Below are 5,721 nucleotides of genomic sequence, written 5' to 3'. Positions count from 1 at the left end.
TAGGTCTATAATAATGTTCTTTAACAACATGTGAAATTTGCCTCCACAGCACATTCAGAAAATGTAATTTGTCAGAGAAAATGTGTAAGGATATGAAACAATTGAACAGTTGATGTAGGGGAGAGCTGGGACAATTGCAACGCGGGGCGAATGAAACATTCCAGTTTTGTCCGAGTGCAATGATGCTAGACAGATTTCTTTAGGTCAAAAGATAGAGTGAAAAATAGAGCATGTTAACCTCCTTCTATCAGCCAAACATCTTCCTGCTATTTCTTTTTATCACGGCGTTGCAGCCGATAAACGAGTTTGATGGTCGAATTACATTACATTACATGTTGTTACGATTATTAATGAGTGTTTTTAATGTAAAGGTTTAACTACATGCTTATTCAGTAGACCATTCAGTGTTCTCCTCAATCCCAGACTTAATATTGCAGGTTTGTTTACATGGAAAGATAAACAGGCGATAGGCATGTCAGGGAAAGCTGTTTTGTCCCCGACCTGGCTGTAACTCCATGTATTTAAGTAAATGCACAATTATCTGTGTTTTTACAATCATTTATGCAGGCGAGACATGGAAAAGCAGTTTTAGAAAGATGAAAATATATTTGGGCCCCCCAGGTGGGGGGGAATCGAGTTTTCCCTTGTTATCCTACTATCCTTTACTGTGGTCTAACCCACGTAAAAACCTAGTGAAACAACATTTTCCTCGATAAAAAAAAATGATATAAATGGAAAACCTACCGTTCTAGCGATTCAAATGGCAGATTCGTCCACAGTAGGCCTACATAATATTTCAATTACCGCTTTATACACGCTTCACGATGACGGCAATGAGTTAACAGACTTTCACAAAGACGCCTTGCAACAATCTATATTAACACCTTTTGGAAGTACCGTTCATGAAATTCAGTAAAATATTAAAGTCGTGGGAAGTGTATATATTTCGTTCGTCCCCGCATGCTGTTTCATTCGTCCCGTCCAGGAGGGACAGATGACACATTACGCACGTCCCTCTTCTGCTGTAATACATCCTGAACGGTTTTGTTCAAAGCTGAAAATGACAGAACAGGGTTAGGTTGCTACTGACAAAATGTTAGCTTTCAGTGCGATATGATCGCTCTGTAAATTACGTTTAATTAAAATGTGTTTCAACTGTCCCGGCTCTCTTCTAGCCTAGAGTTATCTGGCAAACCTGTTTAGTGGCCTGCAGATGTCACATTTCACAATCGGCTAAATGGACAGCTCTCATACAATAAGTAGGCTAACAGACAATGTAATACAAAGGCACCAATAGCTGTTTAGTACAAACTCTTATAGAAGCAACAGTAAAAAAAAAAGAAGAAAAAAAAGATGTTATTAGCTTTTGTCCAATTGTTGCTTCGATTTTTATGATTGACGTACTAGTCAAGAGCTGTTATTGGTTACTATGTGGTTTCCAGGAAGTGAACGCTACAATTCAAACCACCTCCCACATGTGAGCACAGTCGTTAGCACCACGCGCAGCGTGTGTAGGAGAGAAACCGGTCGGGAAGGCAACGTCACTCCTCGGACTACCGACTCGACGTAGCGCAACGGATACACAGATAGCGGAGCGGAGCGGCGTTGTCCGAGGCAGGTACTGTACCGGCTCCGTTTATGCTGACCTATACTCAACATCTGAAAAGCTGACAGTTGGTTTCCAGGAGTAAAGTTAGGGTAGAAAGTAGGTCGTGTTAGATAAGAACAGGGTGGACGCTAGGGCCTGGCAGACTGTAGGCCTGTTATTCTCCGCGCACTCTACTGAGAGAGACAGCCCGGTTAGAGTCTCTCCCTCACGGCCAGCCCAGCTTCCAGTAACGTAGCTAACTGGTCAGGCGCCTAACGGACACCGCGCCACTAGGTTAGAGAGCTACCTAGAGCAGCTGGTTAGGACACAGATTTTGCCAGCCTAATAAGATTGTGACTATCGGCCAATCTCTTTACTTGCCGGTTTACCGCATAACTGTTATTACTCTTCTTTTTTCACGTCTTTTCAGGTGCTGAACAGATTACAGCAGAAAGATGGCGGACGACCCCAGCGCGGCGGACAGGAACGTGGAGATATGGAAAATCAAGAAGCTGATCAAAAGTTTGGAAGCTGCCCGTGGGTAAGTGATCGATTTGAACTGTGAGTCAGTTCAGTGGCGGGGCCACCTGTACAAGGTGACGGTGTGAATGTTGACCGTCACAACAGCTGGAGATCGGATAAGTGGGGCCGAATTTGGGAGTGGTTAGCTTAGCGCATAGCTAACTTAGCTTACCATAGCCTTTGCTTGCTAATTGCTAGCTGTCGCCTTTAGCCTATCTGGAGGTTAATATGGAAGAATGTATTTTTCAATATGTCTCTGTCATGGATGACATTGCGGAGAATGTTGCCTCAAAGCGTACGAAGCTACCAACGGTAGTGTTAGCTATGTTGCTAATAGACGTCATATCTGGAATGAGGCCGCCATGGGTGTCTTAAACAAGAAAGCACGTTGAGAGAGGGAGGTCGGTTAGCTTACAGTTGGACTTCCACATGCTCGATATACTAGTTCCACTAGTGCCTTTTTATATGTAGAGCACATGGCAGAGCCTCTTATTTCCCCTAAGAGTCCACTAAGTTAGTTACCTCATGGCAGGCGGGCTATTCTGCGTTACGCTTCAGATTTACTGGCCACAAATGGTCAGTTGAAAAGAATTCCAGTTGGTTGGTACATTGTGGCCTTTTGAATGATCAAACACCAAATGTGGGTGTTACTACAATTGCTTGTAGCTTGCTCTGCGACAGCTTTCCGTCCAGTGTTGCGCAGAATCTGTTGTCCTGTACTCCACCGTCTGCCATGTCACACACAGTTGACCGTTTGCCCTATATTCATCCAGCCGCTGCTACCTGCTCCCGTGTGGGTGTGCAGTGTCAGCCTGTATTGGTATCCTTTGTCTTTTGACTGGCAGTGAATGGAGAGAGAGAGAGAATGTGGAGCAGTGGAACTGAACAGTCATCCCTTCAAGGGCAGATATTGTTTACTATGTAACTAAAAGTATTAACCTGTCAGACCTTGTCAAGGTGATACTTTGCATGGGTAGGTTGCTTGTTTACAAAACAAGAGGCATTGGTGTTAACTTGAAGGTAATAAATGAACAGGTCAAAGTTGCAGTTCAAAGTAATGAATGTTGAATATAGCTAGTGTGTATAACACCTATGGTATTGGTATGAATTATGTTGTTGTGTTTATTCTGTTACACTGTTGAAATGATAAACAGTAATGTTTATAGTGAGTTGACACTGCATCGCATTGCATCTTTTGGGTATGTAAGCCTAATAGGGGGTGAAATGGTTACAAAATTCACGGTCGGTTCATGTCACGGTTTCTGTTCAGTTTAGTATGTTATTTGGAGAAGGGCATTGCCAATTACAAAACTGTTTGCCTTAAACAAAATTAGTGTTATTAAAAGAAAAAACACTAAGTGCAACATAACCCAAACACACATTGTACACTATTTTCAAAACAATACTGCTCTATTCATTCTATTTTCATTTAAAAAAACACAGTAAGATTTACTGCGTTGCTAAAGTGTCCGCAAGAGGGAATAGTATAGTGCGGCTTAAGTACTTTAATCATATGCTGAAATCAAACGTCCTCTATGACTGCATATCATTTACACCCATTCTCAGTTGAATTTGATTGGCCTGTCTGAATTTGCATGGAAAGCCTGTTTACATGCTGCTGGAAGAAGCAGTTACTCTTCCTACGTTATGGCTTCCTAAATGCAGCATCATATTGAAACTGTGACTAGTGGACCATATAGATTTTTTTATTTGAACTGTTCCATCCCTGATGCCTAAATGTTTACATTAAATCCTCTGTCTTCTAGTAATGGCACCAGTATGATCTCACTGATCATCCCTCCCAAGGACCAGATATCTAGAGTGGCCAAGATGTTGGCTGATGAGTTCGGCACCGCTTCCAACATTAAGAGCCGAGTCAACAGGCTCTCTGTTCTCGGAGCCATCACCTCTGTACAGCAAAGACTAAAACTCTACAACAAGGGTATGTGTTGCAATGAAAACCCACATAATACCCTATTGGCTTCCATGTGGGATTTTGTTTTCATGGGCAGCTGGGCAGAATGAATGAAATGTAGTCATATGTTACTGATGATGGAAAGATATAATTTCAAATGCTGTGGAAAAAGCTGATAAATAATAATAACAGAAGTCCTGATTTATAAATAAAACAGGTTTTAAGTTACAATAGATCAAGATTGAACTGTAAATTGTATAAATGTAATGTGTCAGTGTGTACATTTTTTACATATGCACCTCTTGCAGCTTCTTACCAGTTAATACATGAGACGGCAGTGTGGAACTAGCACAATATGTGGCGGTTGTACCATTAAATGTAAAGTAGGTGTTATAAGCATTAGAGAATAGTGTTTAGTACCTATCAATACAGGTCATAGATCACATCATAATAGAAAACATTCCAGGGACATTGACATTTTGTTAGAGTATTTTGTGGCATGTTCTAGCCTTTCTGAACCTTGAGTGCAAAATGTGAATAACATATTGAGAAATGTTGATGAAGCTGACCTCCCCTAAGAAACTGTGTGCATGTTATTCATCTGTACAAAAAACCCAATGTTTGTCTAATCTATTGGCCTCTGACCTTTCTCTCGTGCCAGTGCCACCCAATGGTTTGGTCGTGTACTGTGGCACCATTGTGACCGAGGAAGGCAAGGAGAAGAAAGTCAATATCGACTTTGAGCCTTTTAAGCCAATCAACACCTCCCTGTACCTCTGCGACAATAAGTTCCATACCGAGGTGACAGCTGTTTGTTTTTTGTCTGCACAGATATCTTTCTTGTACAGACATAAACTTCTCTTGTATCTATATTGCCCTGGATTTATGGTACATTCTCATACTTCATTCTTCCATCACTCTCCCCTAACATAGGCATTGACAGCCCTGCTCTCTGATGACAGTAGTTTGGCTTTATTGTGATCGACGGTAGTGGGGGCTGTTCGGCACACTGCAGGGCAACACCAGGGAGGTGTCTGCACAAGTTCACATGTGGACCTACCCAAGAAGCACGGTACTGACCCACAATACTCACAAAACATGAACCTGATATTTTCAACTGCACAGCAAGGATCATTAGATTGTTGCTTAAGTTTTGCTGTGTATTAGTCTGTGGCTCTTGTTTTCCGAGAAAGAAACATTCTAAAGATGGAGGTTCCTATTCTTTATTTCAGGCAGAGGAGGGCAGTCTGCCCTGCGTTTTGCTGTCTGAGAATGGAAGAGAAGAGACAAACTATGTGAGAAAGGTGGCTGAGACGGCTGTCCAGCTCTTTGTGTCCAACGACAAAGTTAATGTGGCAGGAATGGTCTTGCTGGCTCTGCCGACTTCAAGACCGAGCTCAGCCAGTCAGCATGTTTGACCAATAAGTTTGTGTTATGATAAAAACACAGTACCAATAAGTTTTTACTATGTAATATATCAGTAATGAATTAATGGAATGTTGCCAAAAAAATTGATTTTCAGACAAATGCACATATATACAAACAAACAAAAATACTAAATGAATCAACTAAAATCTCTAGTAAAGACAACTCAGTTATTTTTAACTTATTTTGTGCTTAGGAAACAAACCACTAGCGTACAACAATAAATAGATAATATATGAATCCCCCCTAAAGTAATACTTAGTGTGAAGAA

The 5,721-nt window shown here is 41.4% G+C and overlaps 1 pseudogene; it reads left to right on the top strand.

Annotated features, from left to right (window-relative positions):
- The first annotated feature begins 1,439 nt into the window (after positions 1–1,439).
- Positions 1,440–5,429, top strand: LOC116677942 (eukaryotic peptide chain release factor subunit 1-like; annotated as a pseudogene).
- Positions 5,430–5,721: the final 292 nt, after the last annotated feature.

The sequence above is a fragment of the Etheostoma spectabile genome, unplaced genomic scaffold, assembly GCF_008692095.1.
Source record: "Etheostoma spectabile isolate EspeVRDwgs_2016 unplaced genomic scaffold, UIUC_Espe_1.0 scaffold00006200, whole genome shotgun sequence".
NCBI classification, from domain to species: Eukaryota; Metazoa; Chordata; class Actinopteri; order Perciformes; family Percidae; genus Etheostoma; species Etheostoma spectabile.
The sequence above is the reverse complement of the archived record's forward strand: the minus strand, read 5'-3'. Positions and strand labels throughout refer to the sequence as shown.